Raw genomic sequence first — 25,132 nt, forward strand, 5'->3', positions numbered from 1 at the left:
TAATTAGCAAATTACAATGTGGATGCCCAACAATTTATTTCTTTTTCACTTTTATAATGCTAAGTTCATAATCAACAGAAGGAATAGTGATGCAAACTCTAAATATTATGATAAAAAATTTCCTAGACTAGGATAGGATACTTCTTATCTTTATTTTTTATTTTTGATATTTCTTATCTTTAGAGGATAGGATAGTTCTTATCTTTAGAGTAGAGATGAAAGAAATCTATAAGGATAGAATATGATACTGTATCAAAATAAAGCAAGTATATTAAGCATATTGAAGCAGGAGGATAGACATTTTATTTTAGTTAGTTGAATAAGCCAGACATTCCTTCTTTGGCATTATTTCATAACTTATAATTTTATAACTGATAATTTTCATTTATAATGAAAACATTATTTCATAATTTCTCAGTCAGTAATATCAATTAACTCATCCCTTTGAAATATGCTCTTATGTAAAAAAATAATAACATGGCCTTTGGTTTTGTGTTTTGTAATATTTAAGTTTCTTTTGACATTTTGCATAATATTAAGGCATGTAATCCTTGCTAAATATTCTACAAAATAACAAAATATATTTTCCTTTAAAATACAGTGTGAACTAGGGTGCCTGGGTGGCTCACTTGGTTAAGCGTCTGCCTTTGGCTCAGGTCATGATCCTGGGATCCTGGGATCGAGTCCCACATCAGGCTCCCTGCTCATCTGGAAACCTGCTTCTCCATCTCACCCCCACCCCTGCTCATGCTCTCTCTCTCTCAAATAAATAGATAAAAATCTTAAAAAAAAAATACAATGTGAACTGTATCCTAAATGAAAGTTCTTACTAATGGAAGTAGCAAATATAGGCAGATTTTGCAGGATTTTGAAATATTTCTTTTTTTTTAAGATTTATTTATTTATTTATTTGAGAGAGAATGAGATAGAGAGAGCATGAGAGGGGGGAGGGTCAGAGGGAGAAGCAGACTCCCTGCTGAGCAAGGAGCCCGATGCGGGACTCGATCCTGGGACTCCAGGATCATGACCTGAGCTGAAGGCAGTCGCTTAACCAACTGAGCCACCCAGGCGCCCTTGAAATATTTCATTGCTATTAATTATGAAGTTCATTATCAAGAATAAAGGAATAAGAGAGATCTGAATCTATCTATATGTATGTATTGTGTATGTATGTATGTATCTCTCTGTTTATCTATCTATATATCATCTCTCTATCAAGAAGGAGATGTTAGGCTTTGGTTGGAAGCAGAATAACAACACAAACAATCATTTTTAAAATTTATTTTTCTTTAAATCTTCAACATACTTCTTTTAATGATTTGAAATTTACTCAGTAAGGTCCTAAAATTCTAGACTCGATCAATTATTTTTAAAAAATTCTGCTTAAACGGTCCATTTATATTTTAACTTTGTAAAATCCATTAATGATGATGACAATGTATATGATTTGGAATCAAATATAAAACCTTAAGCTTTATGTTCATTTCTATTAATATAGCAGTAACCATCAAAAATCTTAATTCAAGCGTTTAAGCAAAAATGTTAATTTTTTGGTTTGCATATTTGAAAAGTCCAGAGGTAGTGTGGCTGGATTTAGATTATCAATATTCAGTTTTTCTGATATTTTGCCTCAATTTAGTCTTTGCTTCCTTTTATTTGTTTTACTCTTGGACATGTGCCTCCCAACAGGTGGCAAGAACAGTTGCCACCAACAGTTCTAGATCAAACATCCAGGTAGAAGTAAAACACCTGGATGGTGTTTCATCAAGAGACCCCAAATTTGTTTTCATTGGCCTGAGGTAGGTCATAAACTAAATCCTGAACCAGTTATCCCATTCAGAAGGAAGTGTTATTCTCACTGGATAGTGTGGGACCATATATATATTCATTCAAGAAAGTAGGAGGTGGGGTCAACCTCTTTTTAAAACCATGTAGATTTAGATTTGAGGAACTATGGGTTTTTAAAGGAAAATTAGAATTTTTATACCTGGAGAAAGTAGAGTGGATGCTGCACAGATCAATACAATGGATATCTACTATCAGACCTTTGCGTAAGTAGCTTATAGGAAGCTTTTATTTTAGTCAGCGCACAGGAGTTTTAGATCACCATTGCCTTTATGTATATATTTGTCATAGGTGTTCAATTAATGCTCTTTTAATTAAGCTTTTTGAGATTCAAAATGGATTGAAGGTTTTAGTTTTCTAGAATTTGTTCCTTTTTGATTTCTTATCTATATTTCTTCAAGGAAATTAAAAGTAAAAAATGAAGGTTAGGAAATAATTATTTAGATCTATGGCATAAAAGATGATAGAACACCAAATAAGGGAATAGTAAGGGGGATATTATCAGTTAATATTGGTTTCTCAAGAAAATTACCTGTGGTATTGAGTTGAGACCACTGATGAAGGCTTCAAGTTACTGAATCATTCTATTCTTCTTGGTGCCAAATCTGTCACTTCACCTTCCATTTTTCCCTTACTAGCATCCCCTTTCTTGGTGCCCTCCTCATGTCTCATATTGCTGATCTAGCCTTGGTTTTTCATATTTAGCACGAGTCATATTAAAATAGAATGATGATTACAGTTGGTATATTTTTCTTTGTACAACCTCAACCTGGTTTGCATATTTATGAATATGTTAATTTCAACACAAGATAGTAACTCCTACTGATAACCAGATAAATACCCTAAACTTCTTGCTCTCATTGCTTTCCTTGGATAAGCTTACCTTGTCTCATAGTTTGATTACCTTTCTCCTACTGAAATTTTATCATTCTGTATCTTCAGCCCTGAGCCTTAGACCCATATATCAACCCACCTCTGTTATATTTTTTGCTTAAATGTTTCATAAGCATCTCAAAGGTAGCATATTCCAGACTGAATTTATTATTTCTCTTTCTTGAAGCTTTCCTTTTTGAAGAGTTTCCTAGTACGTGGAGCAATGATTCAATAGATTGCCCAAGCCAAAATTTAGTAGTAATTTTTTAATTGTCATTTTTAAATTATTTCTCACTCCACCATGTTCTATTGAGTGTGCTCCTTAAATAATTTCAAAACTTGCCTACTTATCTCCATCTCTGCTGTCATCTGGAATAATAACCCAATATGAGGTCCTTTCCTTTCTAACCCATTATCTGTGTGTGTGGGTGTGTATGTGTGTGTATTACTGAAAGATTTTATGCAAGAAAAGGGCATGATCAGAGTTTCCTGTTTCAGAAGGAAAATCTGATCATGCCCTTCTCTTGCAATAAAATCTTTCAGTAGTTTCCATTGTTCTAAGGATATAGGACCAACTATATATTTATAAAAACCCTTCCATATTTGGTCATTGTTTATCTGTTATGGAAATCTTCTTTTTACCCTGCAGATCTAGTCTCAGATCTTCTCCACCATACTTTCTATATTGGGAGGTTGTCTTACATGGTGTAAATCAACAGGGTTCCCAGCAAGAGATCCAAGGGAGGGAAGAGAGTGAGGTCAGAATATTTATTTCCCTCCTCACTCCCTGAGATGTTGCCTTGAGCTGGCTGCATCCTTACAAGGAACTTCAGTTTCTCATTATGATGCCTGCTCTGCACAAATCTCTCTCCTGTTCTCAGTTCCAGTTTACACCATACATAGCTTTGTTTCTTCAGATCTTAGGAGTAGTTACAGTTTAGCTGCTGTTAGCCTTAGGATCCTGCACTACCCCTTAAAATTTCCTGACACCAGTGGTCTTTGAAGTGTGTTCCACAGACCTGCAGAATCAGTATCAGTTTCAGACTTGCTAGAAATGCAAATTTTCAGGCCCTACCCTAGAACTACTATATAAAACTCTGGGGTGGAGACTGGTAGTCTTTCTTTTAACAAGCTTCAGTGGTGATTCTGATATTCTCTGAAGTTTGAGAGTCAATGTCCTACCCACCACCCAGACTTGTGTAATTAACTAGTTCCTTTGTAAATAAATCCTGCTCAGTTATTATCATTTGAGTGTGCCATCTGTTTTCTATTGAGACTCTAATTGGCACACCTTTCTATATTTTCATCTATTCTGCCCTCTCCAGCCAAACCCATGTGGACTTTTTAAAGTCTTGTTCTCTTTTGCTTCTAGCCTAGTTCTCTGTGCATCACTCTCCTCAACCTCCACCTCAATCACTTCATCTGAATTATTTCTATTTAACTTCGGAAACACTTCCCCAGTGATGCTTCCCCACCCCACCCCAGAAAGCCCACCTGCTATGAGTTTTTACACTACCCTTCTTGCATAACATCTGTCACACTTTAATTACCAACTTCATAATATCTGTCACACTTATTTATATGTAAGTTGTATGGTAGTTATACAATCAATCAGGACAATTTCAGGTGCAGGTGTCAGAAACATGTCTAAAAATAGCTTACAAAAATATACTTTTTTAAAAGTCCCATAATACTAATGGTGGTTCTCACTTCAAGTGTAGTTGACTCCAGGGTCTTACAGTATGTCATTAATGATTGACCTTTCTTTTGCTGCCTTGTTATCTCTTGGCTTTACTCTCCTCTCTGTATGTTTTATTTATTTATTTTTTTAGATTTTATTTATTTGAGAGAGAGAGACAGAGATAGTGAGAGAGAGAGCACAAGGGGGGAGGAGAGGGAGAAGCAGGCTCGCCACAGAGCAGGGAGCCCGATGTGGGACTTGATCCCAGGACCCTGGGATCATGACCTGAGCCGAAGGCAGACGCTTAACTGACTGAGCCACCCAGGCGCCCTCTGTATGTTTTATTCTTAAGTACTATCTTCCATATGGTAACAAAGGTAAACTATGGTGGCTCTAGGCCAATGGTTATCAACCTCGGGGAGGTTTTGTTTTTGTTTTTTTCCCCAAGAGACATTTGGCAATGTCAAAAGACCTTTTTTATCGTCTTAAGGATGTGAGGGAGATGCTGCTACTGCCTTCTAAGGGTAGAAGCTAGTGGTGCTAACCTCTAAACAATGTGCAAGACAGCCCCTCACACACAAAAAGAATTATTTGGCCCCAATATCAATCATGCTGAACTAAAGAAACTCTATTTTGGGCTTACCTGGTTCTTAAGTCTCTCCTTTTGAAAGAGACAGAGGTCTTCTTTTGCCAAAGTTTCAGCAAAATCCATGGTGGGGTTTGGGTTAGGGTGGGAGTGGTATCAATTGGGTCAACTTGGACAAGATGCTCATTCTCTGAACTAATCCAAAAGGCTAAAATTGGGGAGGTGGTAGTTGGAATAGCCAGACTTGGGTCATGTGTCCATACCTGAAACTATGGGATAGAGTCAGACCCATCTAAATTATGCTACTTATTTTTATATGAATTTGGGCACAGAGGTAACTAATATTTCTCTTATATGAACTATGTGCTAGTCCATTTTCTAATTTTTTTTTTTTTTGGCTTTACTAGGTTAAGTAGAAGGGAGATAACCATCAAGAGGCTATATTTACACAAGTGTTGTGATGAGGAAATACAGATAAAAATAAAATCTCTTTCTAACCCAGAAAACCTTTCCATGAAGGTAGATGAAAAATAAAATAATTTTATTAATGAATAAGCATTAAACCATAATGAGATGCACAGCGCAGGTAATTCACTAAGAGATTGGAAAAACAAAGAAATCTTACTCTTTTTTATAGCCAAGAAGGCACAACCCATTGCATACATGTTCTCAAGTTAAATAATACCTAGTCCTCAAGTAAGAAGGCTTGAAAGCACCATTTATCACATATAGTTACTCCTAAATTCATTTGGAAACTGGAGTGACCATCTGTGTTAGCTAATTGGTTTTATCCAATAGAAAAATAAACTTCTCAGGTCTTTATGAGAAAGGTGGGCTTTAGGCTCCCACCCACCAAAGTTAGGCTCCTCCTCTCCCACAAAAAAATAGGGTGTTATCTTCCATGGTGATTAGATTTCAAAAAGATACTTCCCAGATCCTTGGGAAAGGCATTCATGGGTCATAAAGCTGGCAAGAGGCTTAATTAACTTTTTATCTCAGAGAGAAAGGACTTACAAGTTTTCTAAAATAAATGTTCTAAGAAAAGGGGAGAATTGAGCCTCCTGTGTTTAATTTGTATTTAACTGTACAGTTGCAAGTCTTTGTTATTTTAGTAAAGTTGGTCTTAACCACCTTCTTCTCCATATCTCCTTTTTGAGAAAATCCTCAATGTACAGGGCTTGGTATAATCTCTCAAATTTATTATGATCTAATGAGAGATGATTCCTTGATGATGTAATATGAGGATACAAGAAAGATATTAGGAGAATGTGGCTCCCTGAGGCAGTTAGTCCTTAAAAAGTGACAAGCCTTCCCCCTGAAAGCACCTTCCTCTTCTTTTTTTTTTTTTTAAAGATTTTATTTTATTTATTTGAGAGAGAGAGAATGAGAGACAGAGAGCATGAGAGGGAGGAGGGTCAGAGGGAGAAGCAGACTCCCTGCCGAGCAGGGAGCCTGATGCGGGACTTGATCCAGGGACTCCAGGATCATGACCTGAGCCAAAGGCAGTCGCTTAACCAACTGAGCCACCCAGGTGCCCAAGCACCTTCCTCTTCTATCATCTCCACAGTAAGCCTGCACAACATGGCATACTAGTAAGTCCCTGTGAAGGCAGATATGGGTTCAAATCCTAATTCTTCTGCTATGTAGTTTTATGCCTTGGGCACATTGCCTTAAGCTCTTTGATCCTTATTATTCTCAAAAATAAAATAGATAATATCATATTAATAATTAGGAAGATATATATAAATTCCCTAATGCAGTGCCTGACAGATAGTAGATAAGCAATACAGACACATTAAGTACAAAATTTGTGTCTTCTTACTTACTCTTTCTACTATATTGTTAATAAGGATTCTTATTGAGGACTAAAAAGTAAAACATGTCAACACTCTTACAGTGTGAAAAAAGCAGGGATTAGGGTTGCTATTGATATTAATTTTGAATCAGAGTCGTCAGTAATATCGACATTGTTTTAATAGTAAAACTGTTTATTAATTGGAACCTTTGGTGTTCAAATATCTCATTACTTTTCTACCCAAATGATCTATGTCTTGGTGGTTTTATATTAGAATTAAATATAAGGAAGAATTAATAGAGAGTCAAATTTAGTGTGAGATTAGCAATGGGGAAGATAAATGGTGGTTGGGAGGGATGGTATTTAGGATACCGGCAAAGCAGAGACACCCAATTTAAAAAAATTACTATTCAATATATATGTTTTTTTTTTTTTTTAAGATTTTATTTATTTATTTGACAGAGAGAGACACAGAGAGAGAGGGAATACAAGCAGGGGGAGTGGGAGAGGGAGAAGCAGGCTTCCCGCCGAGCAGGGAGCCCAATGCGGGGCTCGATCCCAGGACCTGGAATCATGACCTGAGCCGAAGGCAGACACTTAACGACTGAGCCACCCAGGCGCCCCAATATATATGTTTTTTAAATCAAAGTAATCATTATAGGTAAAATCAAAACATGTTTGGACCTCTTTGTCTTTATTTTATGGTTTGGTAATGTGTCATATTTGAATTCTATTAAAACTGAAAGTGAAGAGCTATATTATCCTTGCTTAAATCTTTTAAAAATCTCAATCCAGCACTTCTTAAATATATTTTTAAAATAAAAATCACTCAGAAACAAATGATTTGGTAAATTTCAAAAAAAGAAATATTGGTAGCATATGTCCTACTACAGAGGAAGTAGAGGAGCAATCTAGGCAGTTTTCCCTTTATATAGGTGACCTGCTTTTTTAGGTCTTTCCATCAGGCTATCTATTGAGTTTTTATGTTGATTGGTGCTATGGGCCATTTTATTTGAAGTTTGTTGGGCAGCTCTAAAAGTCGATATTTTTTGTGAGTCATCAGACTAATTAAAATCTAAATCAGGACACTATTTTACCTTATCAGTTCACTGCATCTGTGGTCCTCTGTATAGTGCTGTATACTTAGTTGTATTCATTTGCTTCCAATATCCTGAAAATAATCGGGAGATACAAATAATACAATTGCAGGAAGTGTTCAGCATTAAAGAATATTTACTGAAAGAATGGCATAACTGTTCAACAGTGTTCCACAACAGATGTTAAACTCAAGCACCACTCTCCTTAGAGAAAATGCTACATATTTTCCAAATGCTTTTATTTTTATGTTGCCTTCCAAGGCCCCAATGAAAGTTTCCATTCAAGGACCAAGTAAAGAAATACACAGTGACCGCCTTTCCTTTTGAAATTAAAGCATCGGAACTTTTTATATAAATTTTATGAAATACGTTGTAAAGTGTTTCAGTCTTAAACCAAAGTTAGCTATTGAGCTATTCCAGGTGGCAGAGTCTATGTTGTGTGAATGGAGGTCTCAGTTTCTTGGATTCCCCACAAAAGATCTACGTGAGGACCCGTGCTCGAATAAATACAGCCAATAAGGAAGTAGCAAGGCCAAAGCAGTTTATTAAGGATGGTACATGCTCAAGATGGGAGAGTGGGCAGGCCTGGAGGTGGCAAGTGTAGGGGCAGGGAAAGGGTTAGGAGTGTCTTTTCCTTTTATGTTTGCATTGGTTAGGGGTCATAGCTGGGAGTGTCTCTGACTGAGGTTATTTCCAATCATCTAAGAGACTCCTCCTATCTCCTGGTTGGGAGGGGTAGTTTTTGCCCTAGATAGTTCTTGCCCAAACTGTCATGGCCATCTTCCCTCTCTGGGGGGAAGGGGTTGAGACCCCAATGTAAAGATATTATAATGAAGCTATAGGCTGCCCCGGGGGGAGTGGATGGGGGCAGAGGTTGAAGAGCAGAACACTTGTTCTGCACTTGTGGCTCTTGGTCTGTCAACCCCAAGGTATTGGAAGCCACTAGGCCAGGATGTTGAAAGCCACAAAGTGGGGATATTGTGCCCTCAGGTTTCTAATGTGTAACCTATTTATCACTCCCCTTGCCTCCAGCTTATGTCTAACTTACTGCAGACTCTATCAGAGCCTAACTTAGTAGAGGTGAGAACACAAACTTGCTAATGCAACCATTGTATTAAGCTAGGCATAAATTTTACTTGTAGCTTTGGGTTGTGTATTCTTTATAGCTAATAACTCATTTATGGGTTCATGAGACTACTGTTGTATGTTATTCATAAAGCCAACTAGAGTTTTCGTAAGCATGAGGGAAAACACCTAAGCTGCAATAAGCTAGCAGCACATATTATTATGGGACTACTTAAAGGAGACAAGGGCGGTTAAATTACTTTCAAATCTCTGGTGATGTTTGCCTTGGCAGTGGAAAACGTCAGGAAAATTTATACTTGTAAACATCCATACAGTGGTATGCAAAGTCTCTGTATGTGCAGGTTAAAAATAAACCAGAGATCACAGACACTCCTTGTTATTTGAAATTCTTTGCTTTTTCATCTTTCCAGCAGAATATGCCCCAGCTGGAGGCAAATTTCAGCACACTCTTAAACCAGTGATCTTCTGGGCCTTTTCTGACCTAGTGTCATAATGCTGATAAACTGTGTGAGGGAATATTATGTCAGCAAGTCCACAGTTACTTCTTACCTGGGCAAATTTGGGAATTTGGATGCTATCTATTTTTTATAATTACAACTAAAAAATGAGAGGTTCTTAAAACCATATTCAGGGTCCCTTTACCTCATTAGAATTGTATAGATTAGGGGCTCCTGGGTGGAGCAGTTGGTTGAACGACCAACTCTTGGTTTCTATTGAGGTCCTGATCTCAGGGTTGTGAGATCAAGCCCTGCGTTGGTGTATGCGCTCAGTAGGGAGTCTGCTTGAGTTTCTCGGTCTCTCTCCCTCTGCCCCTCCCCACCTTTATGCTCTCTCTCTCTCTCTCTCAAATGAATGAATAAAAATCTTAAAAAAAAGAGAATTGTGTAGATTAAAGTATTAGTCTATTAGAAGTGTATGTTTTCTTTTAAATGCATTTGACACTTAGATCTTTTAGAGGGGCCAACTTACCTTCCAAAGGTTACAACTTCTCTGTGCTTAAAGATACTTGCATTTTGATATCATTAACCATTTGTGGTTGGTAAGAGTGTATTGGTCAATAAAAGCTTTTTCTTTTTAATGGGGCTCCTTTTTATAGCTTCAAGTGCTGTTGAAATTTTAAAAACAAACAAAAGCTTGATCATTTGACAGATTTCTTAAAAAAAAAACAGTGAGAAAGAAATTCAGTTTCAGTTTATAAAACAACTATGGCAAAGTGGGAAGTCTATTGGGATCTATTCACTCTTATTTTACATTATTTTGAAGAAGACCCGTGATGCGATGGATTTCCAGCTGCATGAATGCTTCCCAGCATGCTGTCTTAGCATTGCAATTGGTATTTAACATTATCAAGGCTTTTATGATTCATAAATGAGCCTAACAGGACCTCGTTATACTTTGCTTTTGTCTCCTGATTGCTCTTTTATTATATTCTAGGGAGGAAATCAAATATTTGTTCTTCAGGGAACTTAAAAAGGCTCCAGGTATTATCACAAAAATGGAAAGGCTAAATCAAAAAACAGTTTCAAATAAATGGGAATTGACTTGCACTGTAGCTTTGAATTTTGATGGTATGTTGTCTCAATTTTGCACTCTAGTGGAAGCATTCTAGTATTTTCAGTTAAATACACTGAAGAGTAGTAATATTATGATCACTACTTTTTTTAATTTTAGGAAAATTAACTAAAAAATAAACATGCAAATTTATTTATAATTCCCCATGAACCAAAAGTGACAACTCTTAGCATGTTTGTTTTTTTGTTTCAAGTTTCTCTCTTTTAATATAAGACATTGGTAGACCATGTTGAGGTCCCTTAGTCACCATAAAGTTTCTCAATTTAGTAATATTCTAAGTCAAGCACAAAAGATTGAATTACATTTCCCTCATCCCTCTCCACATGTAACCACTATCTTAAGTTTGGTGTTTTTCTGGCCCATTTTATGTAAATTGCTCAGTAGTACTCTATAATAAGAATACACTGCTTTTATTTAACTAGTCTTCTACTGAGAGACACTCAAGTTAATTTCAGTCTTATGTTAACAAAAATCAATGTTGTTATGAAGATCCAGTCTTGTTGTCTTGTCTCCTAGAACACCTATGTAAGAACTTATCTAAGGGGTGTACTGAGAAAGGAATTGTTCAGATTTCATTTCGAATTTTGTAAGATATTGAAAATATTGTTCTCCAAATTATTTTATTAATTTACACTTCCACCAATAGAATAAAATTTCTGTTTGTCTGCAAAATCACCAACTTCAGGTTCTCACTATCTTAATTTAGTTAATCTGAATGCAAATGAAATCTCATTGCTTTAATTTGCAATTCCCTGTTAGCCTCTTTCTCCTCCCCCTATATTTATAGACTAGTTTCTCCTCAGAATTTCCCATTTACTTCCTTTGACTTTTATGACTGATACATAGTAATTTGTTATATTTTCTGAATATTAATAATGCAAATATTCCAGTTAGGATCTTGTTTTTTTATTTGTTTAAAGTGTGTGTGCATGTGTGTGTTTTGGTTTTGAAGTTTTAAAGTTTGAGTTTCTCAAATTTATTAATTTTTCCTTATGGCTTGTGATGTTTTTGTGCCTTGTTAGAAAAATTCTTCCTTAACTGGAGCTCATGAAGATATATATATATATATATTTTATTTAAGAGTCTAAGATTTTTGTCTTTCAAATTTAGCTCTTTTGTCCACCTACAATTTGTTCATTAAGTCTACATGGGTTGGACTTCAACCTAAGTAAAAGTCTCAATTCCTTCTGCTCCCTTCATGAGAGATAGACCCCAAATACTCTAAGCTACAACATATTTGTTAATAATTTTCCTTTGTTTGTAAAAAAAAAAAAAGCAGTTTGGAAAGCAAATGATTTTTGCTTTTAATGAGAAATCCTGTGACTATTATCTCAGATATTAGAGGCAAGGAATTAGGAAAAGTACATGACATGTTAAAAAGGGCTAATGCATTCTTTCTGACTGAACTTTTTTCTCAAAGCAGATTTAAACAGCAAGCTGTCACAGTCAAAATGTACTGTCAGATAGTTCAGAGGCAAAGATGAGAGTTAATACAGAAGTTGGATATCACAGACCAGTATAATTCTGATTTTGTACCATATAAGAAATGATGATTCATTGGAAATTATCCCACAGTTGATACTCAACAACCATTTATTGAATGCTTATTCTGAGAAAGATACTGTTAACTACAGCATTAACAATATCTCTTAAAATATTGATTACATTTTGTAAAAAAGGAAATAAGACATGATAAGTGTTTTCATTTTTTTTAAAGATTTTATTTATTCATTTGAGATACAGAGATACAGAGAGAGAGAGAGCATGAGGAGGGGGAGAGGCAGAGGAAGAGGGAGAAGCAGGCTCCCTGCTGAGCCAGGAGCTTGATGTGGGGCTCCATCCCAGGACCCTGGGACCATGACCCGAGCCGAGCAGACGCCTAACCATCTGGGCCACCCAGGCACCCCAAGACATGATAAGTGTTAAATATTTCTTTTAATACTAGTGTAAAAAAGAATTTTCCATCTATGTGATTGCCCAGTAACATTGAGGTTATGTTGAGAAATACTTGGTTTTTCAACATTTTTTTTTTTTATCATGTACTCTCAAGATTTTTAATTTTATTTATTTATTTATTTATTTATTTATTTATTTATTTATTTATTTATTTGCTTATTGGAGAGAGAGAGTGGGGAGAGGGTGTGGAGGAGCAGAGAAAGAGAATCTCAAGCAGGGTCCATGCTCAGCACAGATCCTGACACAGGACTTGATTCTAGGACCCTGAGATCATGACCTGAGCTGAAATCAAGAGTTGGATGCTTAACTGATTGAGCCAGCCAGGCACCCCAATAGTCTCAAGATTTTTAAAAGAATTCATTCCCTAATTGCAATCTTTTGCTAATTTGCTCTTTAATTGTAATTTATAGCAAACAAACAGAGCTAAGGATTGTTTTATTTTGCAATTATATAATAAATTAGTGAATAAATATCTCTCACGGATACTACTTAAGTTCTTCAAATATGATTCCTGAATTTAAGATGCTTCAAATATCAGCAAAGTAAATGTTTTGGACATAAATATTACCAGAAAAATATAGTACAAAAACATAATTTGAAGTCTAAGAGGAAGTACAATGCTAAAGTTGATATTTTAGAGACTCCTATAGATGTAGAGAAATTCCTGTATACTCCTCTACATTCTATGCATAATTTTGCCTCCTACAAAACAGTATACGGTGTATCAGTCTCACACTGCCAGGCATTGAAACTTTTCCTTAGGTTTTTCCCTAACCCTTAGGGAAGGCTTCTTAAAAAAGAGGGGTGGGAGGTAGTGCCTGGAAGGCTCAATCGGTAGAGCATGCAACTCTTGATCTTGGAATTGTAAATTTGAGTCCCCCGTTGGTTGTAGAGATTACTTAAAAACAAAATGTTTTGGGGGCACCTGGGTGGCACAGTTGGTTAAGCTTTGGACTCCTGGTTTCTCTTCAGATCATGATCTCGCATGGTGAGATCAAGCCTCCTGAGCGGGCTCACACTGAGCATGGAGTTTGCTTAAGACTCTCTGTCCCTTTCCCCTTGCCCTTCCCCCATGTGCTCGTGTGCACCTGCATGCACGCGGGCACTCTCTCTCTCAAATAAATAAATTTTTAAAACAATAATAAATCTTTTGAAAAACCTCAAAAAGTAGCTGAACCCCAAAAGATTCATAAATGAACAGAGGAAACAGATTGGAATGGAGAAGGCTTGAGTTGGGAATTTGATAACTCAAAGAGTTACATAAAAATGAAAGTAGAAATATAAATTAAAGGCAAGCGTATTTTGGGAGAAAATTACCCACATGAGCTGATCTAAAATCTAGAATTATTTGAGTTCAACAATAAAAAGTTTACATTTGACTCAGAGAGTGAATTTTCAGTGGCACTATTGAAGCAGGGGGCTGGAAAGTTTGTTTATCTATGGTATATGGAACATCTGTGTGTTATTAAATAATAAACACTGATTTGCATCTATTATTATCAGAAAAGAAAAATAAATGTAACTGAAAACAGATATAAACAAATGTGGTTTTTCAAAAACGACATTTGCTTTAGAACATAAAACAAATCTAAACAGAAACCAAGTCCCTAAACAAAAAAATAAAATTTTAAAAAGGGAAACCACAGCATAAATTTTCTTAATAGAACAGATATCATTCTTTGTTAACTGTGATTGAACTTTCCTATCACATGAAATTAATGTGGGATTTCTTTTCAGAGTAAATTCGAACAATGGAACATATAATTTCTAAAATAAGATATTCTTCACGATGTCCCCTAATGGAAGTATAATTCAGTATTAGTTCAGCATTTTTGTGCCTAACACAAAGTTAGGCACTAAAAATATAAAGATAAACTTGAATCCTAGGTGAGATAGGCACTTAAATAATTTTTATATACTTCAGGTAATGCAATAATAGAGATAGTCCCAAGATATTTTGGGAAACCTGAAGGGTATATATCTAATCCTGGCTGGAAGGAAAAGGGTCAAGAAAGCCATTAAGCTTTAATTCTAAGAAAATGACAGATGCTTTTCCAATATACTATTTTTAGTGTTGCAGTTAATTTAATTTCAGCATGAAGTTTTACCTGAAGGATATTATTATATATAACATCACACGTGACTAAAGGAGTGAACTATAACTTGGTCAGGTTCATTTAAATATATTGAAAAACAATTCAATTTAAGATAAACTCTGATCTGATTCAGAAAATTGTTCAAGAAGATTAACATAAAGTAAAAAAAGGTTTCTACATCTTTTTTCCTGATTTATTTTTATTAATTAAGAACAATCTATTACCAAAATATTTGTTTGATAGTATACCATTACACTAACATTAACCACTGTTGTTTTATGCCAAAATCATGTGTCTTCACCATATAATTTCCTGATCATTTCTAAATACATTTTAAGGTTTCCTGGCCCCCTAAGAATTCAGTTTTTGCTAAAGATATAGTCACTGAACTAGAGTTTTTTTTGTCTGTCTTTGCTTTTTTAACATATTTAATTATGATATTTCTGATCAAGTTTTGTTTTTTAAACATTATCCAACTTGGATCACTGGACGATCAAATGTATTGTCTGTGGGATTTATTCAAGTGCAAATTTATTTACTTGTTTATGTGATAGTATTTATCTTAGTATTAGATAATACAAAACTATCATTTGTACCCTTGTATTTTCTTCTCCATGGAAGTGATTAATTTTGATACCTGATAATACACTCAGCTCTCTTTGTTCACTGTTGATTAATTTTTTAGCAACCTTTAGATTAAAAAATATTCTCTCTGGTGTCTCTTTCTGTTTTCCAATGCATACATCTTCAGGCTTTTCTCCAAGTCAGAATATAAACTCTAGGGAAAACTGCATCTCCAGGACTTAAAACTGGCTAACACATAAGAGATACTTAATGAGGGTTTGTTAAATAAATTAACTATTCTTTATCTATGCCAATTTAGCCAACTCCACTTACAAAACTACTTACAAATAGGGATATGCCTCAAATGAATTTCCCCAACCATCATATTTTAGCTATTAACACACATGCCTTGTCTCCTCTGTGCAGATGTCTTGACTGAGGCAGAAATGATTTCATGTTCTTCTTAGCATCTCTCACCATACCCGCCATAGGGTCCCACACATGGTGAATATGGTCAGTAAATGTCTGTAAAATAAATAGATGAATATAAAGTATCCACCCAGCCTCTTCTACTCTCCACAGTAAGGAAATGCAATAAACTTTCCTTTATACCTGTGATTACCATGAACGATAGCTATGTATCATTGCATTCCTTCTGAAAAAAGTAAAATCAGGTAAGATTGTTGAACTCATTAGAAGTTTCGAATTTTAAAGTAGAGAAATGAATCGTACCTATGGAATAAAAGATAAAGACATTCTGAAACACTTACTATTCCTAATGTAGACACATAGGAAAGTCATTTTCAAAGGTTTCTTAAACAGAAACCATCAGATATCAGACAGTAAACAATGAGAGAACAGGAGAACATGAGTTAAACACTCAGGGTAAGACACTTAACAAAGTGACTTTGTCCTTAAATCCCCCCAAATAATAGTACACAAAGGTCAGAATGGTCACAATTATATTTGTATAAGTCAAATGAGACTTGATTGCATCTGACGGTATTGAATGATAGCATGTCTTCAGGGCAGGAGCAGAAGAGAAATGTGTGCTCTGTAATCAAAGGGGCATCAGTATAAAAGTCACAATTCTAGCACCAGCACCTTTAGAAAACAAGTCATCCTGGTCATCTGAAAGTTGATCTTTTAAGCACCTTAATTCAGTCTTTTTGGATGGAAGCATTTTTAGACTGCATTACAAATATTTCACTCTTTGAAACTGCAGTGCACTTTTTTTTTTCAAATTCCAGTTGAAAACTTCATGTGTGTCTTGATGCGTTCATGATAATTTTACACTTTACCCTTGCCATCACCCATGAATATGAAATTCATGTCTACCAAAATTTCTTTGTGATTTTGTGAAATGGTTTGTGATTGAAATGCTGCAAACATTTGCTCAGTAACCATACACTTTTATTCTCTTACCTCTTCTATAGGTTCAAATGGGCCCTTAATTCACCCTGTCCCGACTTCCCATCACCTTTAAAGAGCTGTGTGCTTGCTTAACATTGTATCTCAGCTTATTTCCTTCCCCTTACTACCTAGTATTTTGTATTTATCCCAAACTTCCTCACATACATTTTACCTGCTTTCCTACACAAACTGTTACACAGACTAGGTAACTTTTATGTGTGTTTTCAACCAGCATGTAAATAATTGAAGGTTGGTCTTTTAAGAAATGTGTTGATAATAAGCTGATTGATGAGCTGTGCCTGGTGAACCGAGGATAAGATCGAGTTAAATATGTTTAAAACTGGCATTGATGGCTCGGTAGAGCTACCCACACATGGTAAGGATTCCAGAGCAGAGATCTCATGAATCTGGGTTTGGACCATAGTTATGCAAGTCCCCAGTATTTATTACACAGTTACTCAGGAATTATTGAGCTAACTAAACACATAGCACTGATTTTAAATCCGAATATTAGTTTTCATGTGAGTGTACCAGGGACCAGTGCTTTGCGGCGTTCTTATTCCTATTCCAGAGATGCAATTAGAAGCCAACTTACAAATCAGTGGACAAAGAGACAAAGGCCAAAGCCCCGGTAATCAGATCTCTTGTCCTGTATTCTGGTGATGTCTCCTTCTAATTACTACTGCAGGGCATTGAGAATCAGAGCATCCTTTCTTGGTGATAAAAATCTAGACGTACTATTTTATCTCTCATTTGGCTAGGCAGATCATCACACATCTGGTTGGATAAAATATCTTATCTCAAGGATGTTACAATACAATTAAGTGGGCTATCATTTTTTAAAGAAACAATTGCTTGTCTGATTAGATTAATAAGAGAGTGGTAACACATCAGTAATCTCTTAAAACAGTTTCATTTTTATCATCTAAATTCACTTCCTTTTTTTTTTTCTCTTTTCTTGATCTCTTTTGGATTAAATGAGTTTTCTTTGGACTCATTCCTTTTTTCCTCTATTAGTTTGCAGTTATAAACTTTATTTTTACTTATTATTTTAGTGGCTATTTTAACAAGAATACTTAATAAAATGCCAATTAATCAATACTTTGTCTTTCTCCAAAACAATACAAGGACCTTAGAAAACTAAACTGATCAACCCCCTGCTGGCATCTACTATTATTTTAGCTATAACTTGATTTTTAGTTAATATTAAAAACACTCCATTAATACTATTTTTTTAAAGATTTTATTTATTTATTTGAGAGAGAAAGAGAGAGTGAGAGAGAGAGCCCAGAGGGGGTAGGGTCAGAGGGAGAAGCTGACTCCCTGCTGAGCAGGGAGCCCGACGTGGGACTCGATCCTGGAAGTCCGGGATCATGACCTGAGCTGAAGGCAGCCGCTTAACCAACTGAGCCACCCAGGCACCCTCATTAATACTATTATTTCATATAATTTGTATTTGTTTAGCTTGAACACATTTAACACAATGATTTGCTTTACTCTCAATTTTTTCGTATGTCACAGACATTATTCTGTGGGATCAGATTTTCCTCTAGAATAATACACTTAAGTAGTGTCTCTCTGTTGGTAGTAAATTCTTTCTCTTAATAACTTTTTTTTTAAATTGGAAATGTCTTCATTTTGCCCTCATTCTTGACAGTTTTGCTGCTATGCAATTTTAAGCTAATTTATTTTTTCTCAGAGTTTTGAGCATATCGGCCCAATCTTTTTTGACTTTCATTGTTGTTCTTGTGAAGTTTGCTATATGATTATTATTCCATCATATTTCCCTATTTTTTCCTCTGTCTGCTTTTAAAAATCTTCTCCATGTCTTTGGTATTTTTAGCTTCATTTGAGTGAATCTCAGTTCCCATTTATTTATCTTGCTTAATTTACATTGACAGAGCATGTGAGGATTCATGACATCTATCAATTCCATAAAAATTCTCAGCCATTACTCATTATATGTTACCCGTTTATGGAAATCTGATTAGATTTATTTTAGAACTTCCATGGCATTTCAACTCTATTTTCCCATTGCCCTCTCTCCAGGCTGCATTTCATATAATTACTTCTGACATATCTGCTTTTTCACTAGTTTATACTTTAGCTTTTCTAATCTGTAGTATAATTAATTCATTGAATTTCTGATCTTATAGTAATCTTTATTTTAAAAAGACATATTGTTTTTTCCTGCACATCTCCCTTGTAATTTCTAATAGTTTTTTATCTCTTTGTGTTTCACATGTCTTCTCATTCCTTTAAATGTGATATATAATACTTATTTTATGTTTATGTTATATATAGATAACTTTAATATCTGAATGCTTGAGTATCTGATCCTGCAATTTGTTATTTCTGCTGACTCTGCCCAGAGTGACTTGTTTTATTGGGTGCTTTCTGATATTTTACTGTTGGGGTACACATAACCCTTGAAACATCATTTGTTGGAAGACCTGAGACTTTTGTTAATATGAATTTCTTCTGAGAAATTTTATATGAGCTTCTATTAGGTCTTCAGTGACACAACCAAACCAGAATCTATTAAAAGAAATTTTGTATTTGACCTTTTTTTTTGGGAGATCACCATATGAGTGTGGATTAGTAGTTAAGAATTCCCAGAGAAGGCATTTTTTCCCCCTTTTTACTCACATTTAATTAAAGCCAAGACTAAATCAGGAATGAGTCCCCATCATCTATTTCTGTTTGGGCTTTATTCTATGTGGCCCACTGAGTATGGGTGTGCTAGGGTGTGTTGGCTTTATATAATAAAGTCTCAATCTGATCATTTTGCATGGGATCCAGGATTTACCTTCTGCTTTGGGCTTTTGGCCCATCACATGTCAAACTCTAGCCTATGAGGATTACAGGATTTCAGATGCCCTCAGGGCAAATGTCAGCTCAAAATCTTTGGATTTATATTTTCTTCTTTCGAGTTGTTATGAATTAAAAGTGTTCTTCTGGTCATTTAATCTTTCGGGAAATGTGTCTGGTGGGATGTTTCTACAAATACTTAGTTCTTCACATTACATATTGGATTTTGGTATTGTTAATGTCATTTTCAGGGAAATGACATTTACCTGACCCCAACCCCTAAGTGGGAGGACATGAAAATTAAAAATTTAGTATTTAATTTATTAAAAAAATGGGACTAAAAAAGAGCGGTATGGTTAATATCACTGTATAATTAATTATATTAAACAAGAAGCCCAAATTACATTTACTTCTTTTATTTATTGAAGGGACTACTTCATGCAGTGTTCTGTGCAAGTCCCTGACAATGACATAAAGACCACTTAGACTTGGACTCCTCCCTCCCGCATATTTAATACAGTACAGAAACTAGATATGATTATAGAATCACCATAACAGATTGATGGAAGTATCATGATGCACACATGAGGGATGGAGAGTAAATCTCAAGCAAGGAGAGAATATATGTAGTTTGAAGGAGGCATGTGAAAAGCTCTGTGGGAAGGTGACACTGAATGGACCTTGAAAGGTCGACCTAACACAATCAAAGTTGTGTATCAGAAAAATATGCTCAGGCAAACCGTTTTTTATAAACACCAATCAGGCCATGGAAGAAGGCACTGCATTGAAATTAGTATAAATGCTTTCTAATCACTTCCTCCGAAGATATTATTCACTGATCAAGAATATCTATCAGTCAACAACTGTGATGAATCAATTGCAGGAATATGCATGTGAGTGCGCAAGCACACACATATGAACACACACACAAATATTTTATTATGTTCAATTTGTCTAGCTTAAAAAAGCAAATTAGTGTTTAAAAATATAAGATAATGATCTCCCACCTTGGGATCAACATTACAAATAAAAATGTCATTTGAAACACATGTAAAATCTGAAGTCAGTTTTTGAGAAGTCAAAATTTAAGAAAAAAATGTGTAGGCAAATAGTTAATTATGTAAATAATAATATTAGGTTGAAACATAAAATTGTCATTTTTGCAGATTAAGATGATATATCAAGAATTTCACCTGCTCCATCCTATACATTTTTCCTATTCATGATACCATTAAAAAGTTTGCAGATTTTCCTACCTTGAAATTTAAATATATAACTTTTAAAGGTTCATCTAAGATCACTTGTAGATCCTTACCTTTAGAGGACAGTTGTGGCAAAGATTTTTTTTTTCTGATAATTAACAAGCTTTCTTAAGACTCCAGATCTAATTAGAACCAATAACTAGTCTAAATGATTAAAATGTGGTTTCACACAAAAACGAAAACAGACAAACAAACAAACAAAAAACCCTCATCCCTGAAGCGCTCTTCAAGGCCTAAATTTTCTGCCAGTGCAGTGCCAGGGCCCTGTCACCATTGTCTAAACCTTGGCAAAGTTCAAAGAGAGCTCATCAATGCACAGTGAGAATTAATGTGCTCCACTCATTACCCTGCTGAGACCCTTTGTTAAACAGTCCATCTCTCTGCTGTTTGTAAGGTTGTGCAGTTGTAATCCCTGGATAACTGCCAGGAATAGCCATAGTAGCAAAACAACCAGTGTCCTTCTGTTTTCAAATCAATCTGTCATTGTGTAAGGAATTTTTTGAATTATGATGAATCTTGCTGCCAGTCAGTATTTGTAGGTCATTCCAAAACTCTGAGTGAAGGATGTTACTTCTATGCTCTCATAGATGGATTCATTCCCATACATCTCTTTACATAAATTATTTATGCTATGGTTTGTCATAATAGGTGAGGTTGAATTTTCTAAATAAAACAGAATACCGTAATATGCATATAAATAATACCAGGGTTCTGATGTGTTCTCTTATTGCCTCTATATAAATCATGGCGCACTTAAAAAATAAATAAACTTGGCTTTCACAATTTTTTAAAGTAATTGGTACAATATTACAAATGCACACCCACATACATGTTTATACATATTTATATATGCACATAGTGTGTGTGTATATATATACACACATATATATGCACATACTGTATATATATGTCTATTAATGCACACAAACAGTATACATATGTGTATGTATATACTAAAAATAGTTTTAAAAGAATAAAACTGAGTAAAAAACAGGTATCACTTGAATGAACTAAGATTCAGGGTGTTGTCAAGGACAGGGCTTCTTGTTTAAATGTCAATCTGAACTTGGATAATTTAGTGAAGACTCGATCACAGATTTATTTGCTATTCTCACTGAAATTTACTTTCAATTCATTATTACTTAATAGATTTTTATTCTATGTTGAAAGATAATCAGTCCACTGGTATATTTTGATATTAAAAAAGCTTTGTAATTATAACCAGTAGAATAACTTTGGAGTTCAGCCAAATTTCCAAATCCCCCTCCATTTCTTATCAGAAGTGTGATCTTGGGCAACTTGTAAGTATCCTGAGTCTCATTTTTCATAACTATAAAGAGCATTGACAAAAGCATGCACTTCATGCTAAAGATTAAATGACATAAAACATATGAAGTTCTTAGAATAATACCAAGTATATTATAAGCATTCGATAAGTCTTAGTTGTCATTAGCATTTTTTTCTTGATAGAAATAGCAGCAAAATATCTGAAATGAATGAAAGCCCAAACTCAGACATCTCACTTCCTCTTCCATTCACCCTACTTCTCATTGAAATTATCAGTAGAATAAACAAATAAGGAAAAGTCTGCACTTACTCTGGAATCTAGGGTTGGGGCCATCCAAATGACATTCTTTTTTCTTTTTCTTCTTGTATATGAGACCAAAGAGAAGAAAAAATAGAAGGTTGACATGTGAACCCACTCTCACAAAACAGCCGTGTGTTGAGAATTTAGTGGAAAGCCATGAGATTGCAATTTGTATCTTCAGTAGTGTATTTTTAAACATGAAAATGAGTTCTTAGTTAATCTAAACAAATTGTATCTCACAACTTATTACTGGACATTGTAAAAATTTTAAGACTATCCAGTCTGTGTAATTCTCCCTGTGTCTTTACTTCCAGAGTGTGCTGTATTCTGTTGACTTTGCTCTGATCCAAGTTACCACCCTCCCTTTCATACAAGCCACTCATTATACCTTCTGGATCCCTATTCCCTCCATCACTGATAATCTCCTTTCATTTCTAATCTCTCACTTGATTATTTTTTATCCTGGTTGGCCTCTCTACTGCTGAAATTTCTCTCCCTGTCAACGATGGCTACTCTATCTCTTTCACTTCTACTTACTTCAAGAGACTGGGTCATATCCTCTTGGCTGCCTGAATTATGCAGCATGAACTAGGTTCAAATATTTTAGTGATTTGTACTTACAGAAATTTTTTCTTACTCCCACTACATATAGATCGAAGGCCAGCTGAGGGCTCTGCTCCATGTTTTCTCACTCAAGAAACCAAGCTGATGGAGATGCCCCACTGGAGCATTGCTGATTATCTCACTGGGGAAAGAGAGGGGAACACGGTGACCTGGACACTCAAAAAGTTTCTTCCCAGAAAGGAAAGCACACCATGTCTGCTTATATTCCATTGTCCAAAATAAATCATATGGCTGTGGTCAACTTTAAAGGAGAGAGAGGGTGCAATCTACCATGTGCTCAGAAAAAGACAGACTGCAATACAGTTGAATAGCCCTACTACCATACTCCCCATTGCTGTTCCTAGTTCATGAATCCTCTAAGCTCCAGAAAAGAGAAAAAAAAAAAAAAAACATGCTTCTTTGAGGTTCATCTCTCTGGATATTCTTTCTTTGTTTATGCTGTTTTCTACTCACTTCTAAATCACAGTTACTCTTCCAATGTTGACTTCAGCCACTGGATCATGGCCTTTCACTTTAAGATGGTTGACTTCATGTTCCTAGATAATTCAGTGTCCTTACAGAAGACTCATCCATCACCATGGGCTCTAAGCTTCTTGAGTTATTCATTTCTAGGAACCTCTCAGCCACCTAATACTTACAGATGCTTATAATTACATCGTAATCATTATCATGATCCAAAGTACACTAACTCTTAGATCAATAACTCAGAAATTCAACTCTTTTCCTTTTTGTTTATAAATTCATTTGATTCTACTACATTTGTTTTTGACCCTATTAGACCCAGGGGTTGATTATCTGTTTGTTTCCATATATTAATTCTCTTCTCTCCTCACATTTATCCATATCCAGCTTAGTTTGTATGATTTATTCTTAAAACCACTCTTTTCTGGTACCAAATTTATTTTATCTCTGTTGCTAAGCACTTACCTCCTCAAGATTTGTTCCTGTATTAATGTCATGATCTTCCTCACTGTGCCTGATTTAGAAGAATAAACTCAGATGGAGAAAATCAACCAATTATGAAGAATGGACCCACTGTTAACTGATAGTCAGTAATCCCAAATGAGTTGTCAACACTGCCACAACTGCTATAAACTCTGGTCACCACACTCTTCTATTCTGCAACACTTGTTTTCAAATTTTTCTTTCTACTTCTTAAGTTTAACAGTCCCTCTTTAACTTGGAGCAGAAAACCTGGTCTCCTGCTTCTAAGAGAAGTAGAAATGACTAGATGAGAATGTTTTGCCTTCACCTCCATCATCAAAATGACAAGCACTGCTTCATTAACACCCGTTCTTCTCTCTTCTTCATTTCATGGAGAAATTGCTCTTCTCTTACTGAACATATTCTCTTCATCTTTCTTTTCCATTCCAGCTTGCCTGTTCAGGAATTTTTACACCCATGTCTCTTTCTTTCTCTAGACGTCTGGGCCTTTCTCTTCTGATTTATTTGCATTTGTATTTTTAAAAGATTTTGATTTCTCAATTTAAAAAAATCCCTTTCCACCACCACCCAGTGTTTCTTTTTACCCTCTGAGTTAAACATCTTTACCAGTTGGCTGCACTACCTACTCCATTGTCTCACATCTTACCCATGATAATCTTTGAAGTAACATGTCATCAAAAATGTCTTAGTAATGTCTACAAGTTGTTAAATACAGTGGGTATTTGTTAGGCTTTATCTTATTTGAGCTGTAAGAAGCTCTTTTTTCAGCTTACTGCTCTGTTCTTGAAGCACTCTTTTCTACTGGCTTCCATAACATCCTCTTTTTTTTTCTTTTTAGTTTTATGTATTTATTTTTAGACTAAGAGAAGAAGGGAGAGAGACAGAGAGAGAGGAGGGGCAGAGGGACAGAATCTTCAAGCAGACCCTGCTGAACACGGAGCCTGAGGTAGGGCTCGATCTCACAACCCACGAGATCATAACCTGAGGGGACCAAGAGTCCAATGCTTAACAGACTGAGCCACCCAGCTGCCCCCATAACATTCTCTTCATTTTCCAATTGCCTCTCTTAAGTAACTGCTTCCCAGTTCTATTTGCTATCTTTACCTCTTCTGACTAATTTTTAAGTGCTACTAGAAAGAGTGTATATTATAATAAACTTAGAAAAAAATAGTGCTTTATTTCTTGTCTGGATGACGTAGTAATATCAAGCTTTGACAGACTCCTGTTTGATTAATACCCATAACAAAATCCATGCAAAAGAAGCAGAGTAAGACTGACTAAAGCTATGGGACTCAGGGCTTCTGATCTCAAAGCAGGGCATGTTGGTCTAAAATTATC

At 35.3% G+C, this 25,132-nt stretch overlaps 1 protein-coding gene across 6 annotated transcripts in view; it reads left to right on the forward strand.

The window, feature by feature from the left end:
- The window catches only part of GRIK2 (glutamate ionotropic receptor kainate type subunit 2), a 668,588-nt gene that overhangs the window by 457,338 nt on the left and 186,118 nt on the right, over positions 1-25,132 (forward strand). The window lies entirely within an intron of this gene.

Source organism: Mirounga angustirostris, unplaced genomic scaffold, assembly GCF_029215605.1.
Source record: "Mirounga angustirostris isolate CCGP_5_RB_7025 unplaced genomic scaffold, mMirAng1.0.hap1 SCAF_8, whole genome shotgun sequence".
In the NCBI taxonomy this organism is placed as follows: Eukaryota; Metazoa; Chordata; class Mammalia; order Carnivora; family Phocidae; genus Mirounga; species Mirounga angustirostris.